The sequence below is a fragment of the Typha latifolia genome, chromosome 10 (assembly GCF_019914945.1).
Source record: "Typha latifolia isolate L0001 chromosome 10, TyphaL0001v2, whole genome shotgun sequence".
Taxonomy (NCBI): Eukaryota; Viridiplantae; Streptophyta; class Magnoliopsida; order Poales; family Typhaceae; genus Typha; species Typha latifolia.
The window spans coordinates 6,799,872-6,814,972 of NC_133095.1; positions in this window are offsets into that span (position 1 = coordinate 6,799,872).

Consider the following 15,101-nt stretch of genomic DNA (forward strand, 5'->3'; position numbering starts at 1 on the left):
TAGTTAAAATTCATATATTACTTATTCCTGCTCATTTAATTAATACAAGTGTTCTCCTGATGCATCAAATAGCCTTCCATATATAATAACTAAATATATCATGACAATTTATGATTCAGCCGTAGATGTACAAAACATGAAAACTTCTAACTCTCTTTAAACAAAGATGTAACTTTAATCCTAGTACTCTTAATTAATCTTTGCTTTCTTGATGGAGATATTATGTATCATAGATTTAATATCCATTTACCACATTTTTTTAATCACTCATCTTGCATCATAACCATATTGCAAGTTATAGAATTTGCTTTATAATCGACTTCTATTGATTAATCAATAGGTAGGGAAGCGGAAGCAATCCCTAACCCAACACAAGAACAAGTAGAATAGTAATGGACGGTATTAACCAAATATTAACAAGGTTAATAGTAACACCAATTTGGGAAAAACTCAATTACAATATTAGAAGTAGAGAGCAATAATCATCCAAGATAATCACAGGCAAGAATTTTAAATATGCAAACCACAAAGTAGAGAAAATAAGAGATAAGATTTACCTAGTTCGACGATGTGCCTACATCCACGGGCGATACAAATCTTCAATCCACTAGTAGAGATGTAAAATATAATTATTTTTAAGCCTCCAATCTCCTCCAAATATAATAGGTACATTCTCTTCCAAAAGCTCCTTGATTAGTATACCCTAAACCCATCTTAATGATATTTATAGGAGTGACTTAAGAAAGAAAAACTCCATGAGGTATTCGAACAGCTACCCAAATGCATTTGAATGCCCTTTTGCAAGTCTCTATAAATGCGATTGATTTCCAAGCATTCAAACGCCCCTATCGAACTCCATAGGAGCCAAAAAACCAACAATTCTCCACCTTTGTGAAAATTCCAAAACTTCAACAAAAAATTTATTTTTACTACTACAAAGAGATTGAAGAAACTCCAAATAAATGCATCGCCTGCAAATTTGCATTCTAAAATGCCAAATCCAAGCAATCAATCAAATGTGATACTAATCAAGTCCAAACATTTTGGAATTTGACCTTTATCACCATTTTTGTCAACATATCTACACTCCTAATCTTACAAAGAGAAATATTATATTCCTCTAAAATTTGACTTAGAAAGTGAAATTGGACGTCGATATAGTTCATCCTAGCATGATGAGCTTAGTTTTTTACCAAACAAATTGCACTTTGACTATCACAATACACCTCTATCTAATCCTAGTAAACACCCAAATCATCAGTCAAACCAATAAACCAAATAGCTTCCTTTATAGGCTCTGTCACTGCCATATATTTTGCATCTGTAGTTGATAGAGCATCAGTTAATTGTAAGGTAGATTTTTCAGCATTTTACCTGGAAATACATCATATTATCGATCTAAAGTTTTAGGACTGTCCTTAAACTCCACCATACTGATCGTTATATTATTAATGTGAGCATACTATATAACAACAAAGACCAAAACTTTATATTCAGCTTATCCTTAAAATTTTATTTTTAATCTTATGTAAGTAATTAAGTTTCTCATAAAATCTCTTTCGATAGTAAGAGTAATATCAAATTGTAGATTTTTCTACTAAGATCTTCTGATATAATATATTTCTTAATGATAAACATAACCTTATAATTTACATTAGATCATTCTAAATTATCTATTAGTATTTTACATACACATGTATTGTTATTTACTAAATATCTCTACACTCATATGTATAGAGACAATATGTACTACATTTTCAATGTTCTCTTTTCGATCTTACTCTACATATTAATATTTATCATAATAATTAATAATCTTTCAAGATATAAAGATTCTAGTTAGTCCCACTATTTTGCACTGCAGATAAAAGATATAACTTATGAAATAGAGATGTGGTGCACTAAAGATCAAACAAGTTGAAACACTGATATAAACCAAATTTAATTATTCAATATTCTCTATAAAAACTTGCTCTCAAAAGTTGTATATGATTTAAAGATATGAATTTTCACATTCTTACACTATAATTTGCAAAGTGTATAAACCATATAATATAAAACTTCCCTACACAATTTGGCCTTATGCGCTTTAGTTGAGACTAAAAAGACTTTTGTGTCTATATAAAACATAAAAATAAATTATCATACTAGAGTTAAATTTCTTCTCCTTTCCTTTTGTATTGAGATGAGAACACGCGTATATATTTTAATTATCTCATCATAATAATAAGATAATTAGTCATAAGAGAATCAACTTTACTAATCTCTTTAATTTAATTTCACTCTCTTTTGAGATAAACTATTCATCCTCATTTATACCGACAGTCATAAAATACAGGTTATACCGACAAACAATAAGTTCACAAATTATACTTATTGACTTTTGAAAGAAAAATATAAGTGTCTATGGAGTATAGACAATCAACAACCATCCAAATGTGGTCATACCAAAATAAAGTTGTTATTAGATATTCTAAAATCTTTAATATAAAAATAAAACATCTAACACATTCAAAATTTGAGGTATCGATATTGTATTTCACCTTCATCATGGTTTGACCTGAAAAAGGAAAATAAAATTCATAGATTAAGTAAAAAAAATTGTACAATAAACCTACAGTTAATGTATAAAATTTTATAAGTAAAAAGGCCAGGCTATCATTATCTTTGCAATGGCATCTCCAATTGATCTAATATTGATATAGCATCTTACTAAGAGCTAATTTGGTGCGACAACTACTTCAATATAAACTTCCCAAAATTATTGTTCTAGTCTCTCCCCTCTGACTAATGTTGAGGGACTACTCCATATGTTATTGGTCGAATAAGGTCTTCTAATTGATATTAAAACAACTTCTTCACCGCCCTATATATTATTTATATTATTATTACAATAAAGGTATAAATAAAATTAAGAACTTAAACACTAATATTTATAGATTTACCATGTTTGATGCTTCGCGATCTTTTCTGCTTTCTTAACTAGAAGCACCTATCAAAATTTAAAATTTACATAATTTGAACAACAATTTGTTGCTATACGAAGAAAATAAAAATAAAAAGGTATCAACACATAAATATATGATAAAACATATGTCAATTAGACAAACAATAAGCAATAAGTTATTGAAAGATATCTAAATCTATAAAATATATATTTAAAATAAAAAAAAGAGTAATAACTCATTAATCTTACCACGTGATATGAAGAATTAGTATAGCTTGACTTCAATGATGCAGTTCTTCTGTGCCCGTTGCATTATACATAGCATTTAACTCATGAAAAGCCTGCCATTATGGAAATATCTAATAAGAGTCATTTTAAAAGAAATATAAATTATAAAAAAAATAATAGTATAATATATGTTCACCATTAGGTGCATTCCTCTGCTCTTCATTCATAATTATTTATAGTTCTTTTGAATTCACTTGCATTATTCTGACTGCACGCTATTCTTGCAGGTAGTGCATGCCACAGTCATAAAGCAAATCGAGATGTCAAAAACATACCACATTAGCATTGACTAATAATTTTGCGTTCTAATATATGTTTGACTTTTCTGAATATGTTAACACTTGCATCCAAAGAATCAAATCTGGAAGTACTTTTTTTCTTTGATGGTTACTACCAACACATGGACATTTAAGTGAATTAAATCACCATAACCTGTTCATGTTAAAAGTCTTTAGCTGATTAGTTTCATCTGTTTTTGTGACTTGTGCTCTCAATGATGTTGAAATTCTTCCATCTATGTGTTATATTCTAGATGACTAATGAATCTTATTCTTAATAACTTTCCATATAATTATAAAAGACTGTATGCTATGTTTTGCACAAATTGGTCACTAACTAGCTTTCTTCTGTTTATTTGTTGCAGAGAAGGAAGTTATTTTCATAGTTATGGAGAATGAGAAGTTGTACATGAATGAGATGCAAAGGGTTATGTTACGGTCCGCGTAGGTCAAGCCAGAGCAAGAAACATGGGAATGTCGGTTTCAAACTGAGAAGACCCGGAATTGCAAATGTTTGCACCTCGTTGCATATAGCACCCTTCATGTTAAGCTAAAGATTTTGCAAGAAAATACATGTTTATACCATCCAGACTTGGGTTCGGTCCAAGCCCAGGCTATTGAGGACCTTATAGATTTCCTCCTTAGTAGGAGCAGCGACAAGAGAGCTGTGATCTTGACAACAGATCCTAGGGACCAAACAGAATTAGGGCCGAAGTGCTTTAGAAGGGAGGGAGGGAGGGTTACAGCTAGTGAAGGTGTGTTTGAAGTAATCAAAACTCCATCCTAATCTTAGGAAGGTCTTGAGTCCATTCGGCTAAGAATGGGACTAGAGATTTGAAATCTCATCCTCAACAGCCTTGTGCTTAACACGGGGATTCCCTACCTACAGGTAAGACTACTTCTCCATGCGAAAATGCTTTCACCTACTCCACTAGTAGCATTGGTGTTTGAGCAAGATGGGGGTCGTGATCACAAGAAATAGTCGGGAGATGAAGCACTTTCACCTTGGGGAAATAGTTGCACCAAGTGGAGCTGGCTAGGCCCTTATTGAGGCTATCTTGAATAAGGTGCTTGGGCGAGCACTGGTTGGACCAAGTATACACGGGCCCAACAAATCCATGGTCGATTAGGCTCATAGAGTTGATCCACACTATATGCGGTTCAAATGGGATTGCAGATCTTCATAAAATCTATTACTCCTGAAATTTATTTGGAGATCTTTTTGTCTTATTTCTAAGAGATACTTTCTTTATCTCTAATAAAATCTATGGAGAATCTTCGAAGAGATATTTATCTTATCTCTAAGATATTTCATAACTTTTTAAAAAAATATTTATATTTTATCTCTAAGAGGTATATAAAGAGGTTTAAATATAACCTTAGAAAGTCAGCTATCATTATCTTGAGATTATCCTTTGGAGGTTATTGGAGATCATTTCTCATATTGAATCGCTCTCAACTCAACACATATTTATTAGATCTAGAGAACTACATTTCGAGAGTTACTGAGATGAAAGAATCAACCTCAAGGGTCATTAAGATTTGAAAACCTATCATGAAAAACAGTATATCACGGGGTCTAGTAAGAAGGTTGTAATACATATTGAGTCATGATCGGTGAGTCATTTGTAAGCCTTTTTGTTAACTATTATAGATTTTAATAATTAATTTTGATCCGAGTTTGGATTTGTAAGTTTTTTACCCAGTTTGAAAAAGTTTTGCTTAAAAATTTATGCTTGAGTTTGTTTTTTTTTTCATATTTTTATTGAAGCATGTGATAAATCTCATCTCATATAGCATTTATTACATTTTTCACAGTGGAAGTAGGATTTTTGATGTGGATAAAGAAAGACTCAATCATGACATTACGATCAAGTAGATGTGTAAATGATTTACTCCGAGGTTGATGTCGAACCATATCACATCGAATAAGAATGACACATTGATTTACCCTTTAGACCCTAACCCTTAATGGTGGCCTAAATGTAGCTTTGAAAGGAGAGAAAGAACTAGGATAGAGAGATGATCAATATATCTAGTATATAATAGAGATAAATGTTTTATCCTTATAAGATAAGGATCCATAAGAGATGACCCTTTAGGGGCATCCTAATTTGATAAGAATTAGACTACCCTAATCTGCTTAAAATAATAGCTTCGCCTTCGTTCCCATCTCTACCAAGCCCAATCACTTCAATGTCCACTCCACTACTTCCAATGACGCCTCCTCCCACGTCCACAAGGACCTCATCCACGGCTTCCCTCAGAAGACAGTGTGGTCTTTCTTTATTGAGTTATCGAGTCGAGCTTGATAAAACTTTATTGAGCCTAAGACGAGCATACAAGAGCCAATCTTATCAAGCTCATTTCAAGCTCGAGCTAAAATTGACTTTAGAAAAAATCCTCATCAAGTTGAGCCAAGATGAGTAGCTCACTTGAGTCGCTCATTTACCACAAATATGAGCTAGGAGTGTTAAGATCTAGTGTAAATAATCCAAAATCACCGTTCTAGACTTGTAAGCTTAAGCTTTTAAAATAATATTGTTGAGATAACAACTAACAACTGGTTAACTCAAATTATCCACCTCATTTTTTTAATGCATAGAGATGAAATTGAGGTGATAAATAAAAGTCGCACATCAAATATTATGCAAGACATTAATCCTCAATCATATCGCTAATTACCTTTAGCTTTTGTACATCAAATAACTCGTCAAACACTCGAAATCCGAGCTCTACCTGGTAACTCAACAATTCGTGCATCATTCAACCATCATATTTATATATAATTTAATATTTGAAACCATGACGAGCATAGAAAGTACGTAATTCTAGCCTCTTAAACCTTGAATAATTGATTTGATACTTGCGAATTACTGTACTAAATTGTAAGAACAATGTATTACTAAAATATAGTTTACCTCTTATATTTTGTTCAAATCCAAAGTCTCTTGAATTTTTATTTGTGTCATGACCCCCATAACCTCCTTGCAATTGTAATCTATGTGCAATCATTATTTTTTTTCCATCTAAAACTAATGGTGAAAATAGTTGAAAACTGTCAAACTTTTGATCAGTTTATCTGTTATATATAAATATATTTTTTTGTTGAAATATTTGCAAAGATTAAAACTAAAATAAGAAAGATCGAGATGAAGAAATGCTAGAGAAAGAAGGATTTTCACAAAATAATATTTTTCTAATTAGTTGTTGTAAAATAAAAAGGTTACTTTTGGCTTTTTATATTAAATTTAAAGTACTTCCAACTATTTTCGTTCTCCACAGCTCGTCTGTAGGGCTGATGGCCACGACCTTCTCAATGCTAGTGTCAGAAAGGTAAAAAGTAATTCTTATGTATGTAAATTCCACTGAAACTTGAAGTTGTCCCAACGGGATTTTTGTTTTCTTTCCTAAAGTTATGTATTATTGCATTGTGGTTGATGTCAAAAATTGACTAACCCTATAATTCGGTACGATAATTTAGTTTTCAAATAGATTTGAGTTTAGTTTAATTAAGTTCGGATCATAAATAAATCAATTCGTCTAACTTGATCATTAAATAAGTCGTGTTCATATTTATTATCTCAACCCAATTAATCTATTTATGACCTAACTAATCTGTTTATAATCTTACTATCATGTTTATAATCCGATTAACTTGTTTATAACATGAAAAACCTATTATAACATAAATAAACTTGTTTACAACTTGAATAAATCTGTTTATAACACGAATAATTTATAAAATATTAAATATTTTGTGCCACCTGATGACCTATTTATAACCTATGTAATCAATTTAATAAATATGTTGTGTTAGTCTTTAAAATTTCTAACTTGTTTAATAAATGAGCCATATTCGAATTTGCATTATCATAACTCGATCATAATCCAACACGACTTGATCTCAACTAGCAATGAGGTGACTACCACCCCTAGTTGATGTTCTTGAAAATATGTGTTTCATTATCAGAAACTTCTATATACCTTACCATTCAGTTAAGGAAGCAAAAAATTAGTAATAATAGGAGTAAAAGATTAAACTAATTTTTATGTAATTTTCTCAAGATAAATATAGGATCATACATAAATTAATAGTCATAAGATTAAATAACAACTAATTGCAATAATTAAAAAAAAAGGCTTCAATCCACATAAAAATTTCACCTATGAGTAAATAGTTAAATGATTGCTGATCCAGCCGATAGATTTTATCAAACCAACTACGTACGTACCTTCCTCATGGACCCGTTTAAGAAATAAAATTTAAATTTAGTATTTAGATCCCACTCAATTGGATTGGATTGAAGGGAGAAAGAACACTTGCATCGATCAAGTGAGTTATTAGAGATGCACACTGATTGAAAATAAGTAAATGAGTAAAAAAATAGGAAACAAATTAATTACAGTGGGCTCAGAAGAGATAGAGGTTGGTCCCTAGCTTCGCCATTGGAGGGATGTACCCTAAATTTTGGTTAAACCACATATGGGTGCAAATTGTATTTTCTGAAGCTAATTTTAAACAATAATTTAAAGGTACGTTTCATTTTTTTGAACAATAATCCAAAGGTGTGTATAACAAAACTAAAGGATATGATAAAGTAGAGAATAGAGAAGCAGATATCTAGCTAGGTCAAAGACAATGTCAAATTAATTTAAACATAATAAAACCAAGATCAAAACAGAAGATTTATGGACTGGACTACGTACCTCTCCACTAGCTCATGAAACTCCATGCCGGTGCCCTTGACCCGTGTAGAGTAATCGCGTGATAAACTACTTTAATACATCTTAGTCAACTTCAATATTGCATCGCCGCACTTAGCTACTTCGTTCCCAGACATTCCACATCGGCGTTGTTCCGAGCTGTTGGTCTCACATCATCCAGATCTTTAATAAGAGATTGGATGTGTTCATTGATCTTTTCTAAATATTTCATTCGTAGAAGGTAGTTTGGTACAGTTTGGAGTGCATTATTTATGCAGTAGACAATGTAAGAATTGATGTTATTAGCAAAAGAAGATTCGGTTCGAATGGGATCAGACCATTCGAATGGGTTTTCCCACAAAGTCTGCTTTTTCATAAATGTTGGAAATCCGTTCGAACAAAATCAGAACATTCGAATAGGTTTTCTCACGAAGTTTGCTTTTTCATAACGGTTGAAAATTCGTTCGAACAGTTTTTTGGAATACTGTTCCATTCAAATATGATATTTACGGCAAGAGGGAAAAAAGACGTTCGAACGAGATTTTTCAAGAAAGCCCACTATATCAAACGTGGAAAATACATTCAAATGAGTTTCTCCATAAAGCGCATTGTATCCAGCGTAGGACTGGCGTTCGAGCAAGAATTTTTCAAGAGCAACTGGCTATCCAATGTGGAAAAGGCGTTCGAACGAGGTTTTCTAGAGAATTCACTATATCCAACATGAGAAAGGCATTCAAACGGATGGCTGAGGATTTCAAATGTTGGAAACCTGTTCGAATGAATTTTTGGAACGCGATGATGGAACTTCAACCTGTTCGAACAGTCTAGATCTAGTTCAAACCGATTTATTAAATCTGCTCTCATTGGACCAAATTAGGTTATTTTGGAGGTTGTCTTGCTAGGATATAAAATGGCAACTTGAAAAGGGGTAGACACCTTTGGAAGCTATATTGAGCTACACTAAAGAGAAGGAAGAAATGCTATTTGAGATGGTTAAAGCTTGAAGAAATTGGATTCATCTATTGATTGTTTAATCCAAGATTGAAAAAAATACTTAAGATTGCCTCAAGGGTCACCGAGGCAGAGCTATAATCTTATGGGTCAACAAGATTGGGAACCAAGCACAAAAGACAATGTATTGAAGGGTAGTTAAGCAAAATATTATAGCGACGATTGTAGGTAATAATAATAATCGATTTGTAGGTATTTTATAATAGCTAAATTCATAGTATTTAGTTTTACCTCATAGAAAAGGTACATGAGATAAAAAAAATTTCACATTAAATTTGTGTTGTTTGTAAGTGTCTCATTCTTGTCTTTTAATTCTCAAAGGGTCTTGTTTGTAGTATTTTTCGTCTACATCAACACTAGTGTTTTTATTTTATTTTGATTGATAAGGTCACTTAGGTTTAGTATGTTCACAAATAGATGTCTATATCTACTTTCCATTGTTTTAAACCCATAGATATATATAATTAAATAAGGATGTATATCAATATATCTAGTATCAAAATATTTTAGGTTATTTGCACTAAAAATCCACTTGATTTTCTATTTGGCGAAACATGGTCATTTTTTGTTTTCCTTGCACTTGAGGCTTTTTTCTTACTTTTCTTTCAACTTTGCCATTTCTGTCATTTAGTGCCTTATTAAATGTTAAGGGGACACTATAAGAGAGAGAGAGAAATAACTCATACTCATTTTCTTTATCTTCTTCATCTTTTACTTCATGCTCGTAATTATTATTATTATTATTATTATTATTATTATTATTATTATTATTATTATTATTATTATTATTATTATTATTATTATCCTGCTCCTTTTTTTTATCTCTTAATCCTATTTTTATACAAATCTCTAATCGCTCTCTAATCTCTAATATTTTTCTTATACAAGTCTCTAATCACTCTTTCTATTTCACCACTAAAATTGTTAAAAGACAATAAAATATGTATGACAAAAAAAAATGAAAGTTGTTAAAAGACAACGAAATATAAATTCTCACCACTATCTCTAATTAATCTAATTAGCTATCTTTCTAGATTTTTTTCTCAATCATGTTATAAACATAATTTAGGATAACACATAATTAAATTAGGTAGTTGAATTTATTAATTATTTCAAATTATCGTTGACATTTGCAAATATGTATAATTCTGATTTTACCATAAATGATCTTTTTTTAATTAATACAAAATAATATATTAATAGGGAAGAATAAATGCAAAACCTAGTCACCTATCTAGACCTAGAAAATCAAACTTAATTTATGCAAGAAGGTAGTTAGTTTTATAGTTCATCATTTTTATGTTTTATTTTATTTTATAAATTATTAGACTCAATTCAGGAGGATCTCGAAATTCAGGAGGAGCCGACTGTTTAGGAGAGTGAGACAAATTCCAGAGATATTTCAGGCGAGTTAGATCCTATATTAGTCTACAAATAATATTATTGTTATAATTACATATGTCATTTCTTATTTGCATTAATTACTATTTTCATTTAAGTATGATAGACCCCATGCCTAGTTATGATACATGTTACTTTGACGATCATGATATAATAAATAATAGAAGTCATGGCACCACATACACGTATCATTGTTAGTCTAGTCCCAACTAGGCAGTGCCCCTCTCACCCACTCAATCCGGGGTTAAGGGTAGAGTGTATTATATAGTATTATATTAGCGGTCTACACCAGAGATCATTAGCTGGTGAAGCATTCAGGTGATTACACTGTCCTATTTGGAGACTAACCTAGGATGATATTAGTAAGATGATTGAGAGGTAGAGTTATAGTTCTAGCGGTACCCGAGGACGTAGGGGCGTCGATTGAGCTGTGAGCTCTTTCCCGCTGTATGCGATGATTCTTCTCTGTGCGATGATTTACTAGAGCGGTGAAGATGTTGGTGATGATGGGCCTATGACTGAGGCCCTTAGTCTCATGGCCACAGACAACTAAGCCTCCCTTGTTACTATATTACTTTGTGAAATATGACAATATTGACACAGTTGCTGTATGGATTTTGATATATTGAGTTATGATGATGAAAGTTTATTAAAAATTGTATTATACACATTTACTTGATATGTTGATAATTATGGCTACGCATTTCTATTTATCATGCAATACAATATTTATAGATTATTATTGGATTTTACTTGCTGGGCTCTGTGCTCACTGCCATTTTGGTAGAAATATTTCAAAGTTAATTATAGAGGATGCAGATATCGAGGATTAGTAGATTCATTTTCCTATTAGCATTGTTTATTATGTTATTCATAGTTGGACTTTAGCCCCTGCGAGGGGTTTTATGCTTTAAATTTGTGTATGGACTTGTATTCCTAGAGGTATATTGAGGGCTGTGATAATTATAACTTTGGATTATTTACTTGGATTATTATGGTATTTATAGATTTAGCTCAAATACTTTGTGAGATTATTACACTAACATGTCATGTGAGAATCACATGGATCTCTCCACGTAAGGAACACGTGATTTTTGGAAATGGGTGTTTCAAAAGATTTCAAATGGGTGGAAGAGGAAGAGGAAAAAAGAATAAAAGATGAAAAAATAGGAAGGAAAGTAGAAGGGTAGTTATGTACTAATATAAAATATTTTTATATTCTAAGGGTATATTTGTCACAAATTCTACACATGAACCACATATGACTATTTTTCAATTAAAAAATTGGACGTCGATATTAATGGAGAGGCAACATTGCAATGTCGAATTATTTTAGGGGGTGGGGGGTCAAGAGGGGGAGGGGGTTACGAAATCTAAGTCGAGGAAATTTATATTTTCCTTTTAACTAATTTGTGGTTTACACTCTATCTTTTTAATATTTACAAATTCAACACTATGTTTTAGTGACTATATGGAGAAAATACCTTGAGTTAGATTTATACTAAAATCATTTGAAAAAATGGCATATAAAAATATTGTGTCAACTTTAAATAATTTAAAAAAAATACACTTAGTTCCCATCTTCTCTCTTCAAGCAAAACTTTATTGCTAAGGTTTAGTTTAGTTTAATTAATGTATTTCTGCACATATTTACTAAAATATAGGGCTTGACTTATAAATAGTTAAAATATAGAATGTAAATTATAAATTTATTAAAAAGAAAGATGTTAAATGCAAATTTCCCTAATAGATATTGTTTACTCTTTGAGTCTTGAATGATAAGGCATTCTGGTTTAGTGCGTTCATGAATGTTTCATGAATGTCTACATCAAAACTAGTGTTTTTTTTTTAATTTTGATTGATAAGGTTGCACAGATTTAGTACGTTAATAAATGGATGTCTACATCAACACTAGTATTTTTATTTTATCTTGATTGATAAAATGCGTTTGGGTCTAATGTGTTCATAAATAAATGTCTACATCGATAATAATGTTTTTATTTTATGTTCATCGACACGTTCACAAATAGATGTCTATATCCACTTACCATTATTAGAGAAATTTACATATAAAACCCTATCTTTTGAATAAAATTATAGTTTACACCTTATATTTTTACTATTTACAAATCGAGCCGTATAATTTAGCGAATATGTGCAGAAAACACCCTACGTTAAATTTAAAATAATACCATGAGAATATTCTATCAATTAGAGTTATATTATTTCTAAATGACTAAAATGCTCTTAATATAGATTGGGTTTAGTTGAGTTAGATTTAGTTGAGTTAGATTTCTTTGGATTGAGTAGAGTTAATATAGATTGGATAAGTATGACTTAACTAATGATATTTTTGTAATTTTCTTAGTATAATTAACTTAATCAAAAAGTTTGATTAAGTTTAACTAACATATTTAATATAAAGTGTTTTCTATCTATATTAAATTAAATTATAGCACTCGATTTATAAATACTGAAAATATAAAATGTAAACCGTAATTTTATTAAAATGGAAGGTGTCATATATAAATTGTCATATTTATTAATTGTAGGAGGTCGGTGGCCCTTTCCATCTAATAACTGTCCTTTGCATCTTAGTAGCTGTAAATAATTATTTTTCCCAAATTATGGTTGGGAGCAAGAAAATAAAATCTACAAACTTTGTATATATACTTGAAAATTTTATATTTAACACCCGACCTTTTAACTAATTTATAGTTTACCTTGCTTTTTTCCTATTTACTAATTTTGCATTATATTTTAGTAATTATGTGTAAAAGATATCCTATATTAAATTAATATTAATACCATTTGAACAGAAGTCTCTCTTCCCCTCTCTTAAGGCAAAATGTGATTGCTGATAGTATTCTTGTAGTCTTTTTAGTAGAGTTAACTTAACTTAAGTATTTAATTAAGTTTAATTAATGAATTTAATAATAGAATATTTTTTGTATATATTTATTAAAATATAGAGCTAAATATATAAATAGTTAAAATATAGAAAGTAAACTATAGATATTGTCCGCTATTTGAGTCTGAAAATGTTCATGCTTATGAAAAATTGACAACTCTTGTGAGGTATTGTTCTATCTCCTTAGAGCAATATTTGCTAGAGATTTCTTTCTATCTTCTCCAATCACATCTCTTTGATTTTGTTTTCATTTCTTTCTTTCTTCATTTGGTCTTTTTCCTTTTATATAGAGTACTCTTCCACCTTTTCTTCTGCCATGATATATTTAATTATCATACCGTCGTTCTTATATTATTATTAATTTTCATCATACAATTTTACTTTCTTGTACAAAACTTCGGAGATATTTGCTTCCCCTTCTATCTGCAAAGCCCCAATGACGGATGTCATTGCTTGCCAAGGAAGTAGTCTATATAACTTTTATAAACTTACACTGTTTATGATGAGGTGTAATATCTATTAGCTTTTTCGTGAACTTTAGATCATTGTGTATGAAATATTGTTGTGTAATAGTTGCTTCTGTTCACTTGGTTGCATGATCTTATTCTTGATGTTATAACATTATTAGATGGGCATATATAGACAAACTTGATATATAGTTATTTGTGTTATGCTGTTCGATGAAATCTGGAAATAGAAGAAGGAAAGAAGATGGGCAATATATTCGGGACTAAATTATTCGGTTTCAAACAATGATGAATGAACATCAAAAGTTATATCTTTTGTTTGTTTTGGGGATGTTCTAGAAAATGGAAATGTCTATTAATTTGCTTTCTCCAAATTTGAGAGTGCATTTAGTTTTTCCTACATGATTGAATGCCTATATGATAGCCGTTAAAAAGCACGATATGCATTAGGGATTTTTTGCATAATTGCATTGAATATCTTTAAAAAATATATAATTGTCACTATATTTTTTAAAATTTTATAATTGGCAAATACGCTGTTAAGCTCTTTAAAAAAATATCATTTTTCTCACCCAAATCTAATTAATTAATATTAAAACTGAAATAGATTAAGAAAAGGGTATTCTAATTTCTAAATACTTAAAAATGTATTTTGTTAACTTTGATAGATTATTTGGTTGAAAACTAAACTAAAATAGCAATTCTTAAAAGTCAACATAGGAAAGAATGAGCTGAGAGTACATGCGAAAGACAATAACACGTAAAGATAAAGGGCTAAAGTTGCTTTAGCCTATACCGGCTCATTACTATCTCGAACTTGGATCAGACTAAGTCCAAACTCGGCTCGGGCTGAGCTTAGCCCGATTAAAATCGAGTGGGTTCGAGCCTAATAATCACCTCTATCAATATACAGAGTAGCTAAAAGAGAAGTCTAGGGATGGAGTCCATACGCTATGCGTTATTTTTCTTTTTTTGATAATTCATAAGCTCGAATGCTAAATATAGGCTAGACAAATGACTAACTCTCTCTAAATACAGAAGTACTTAGGCCCTATTGAGGTTTTAACTACCTAGTTAAGCTTCAAACTATA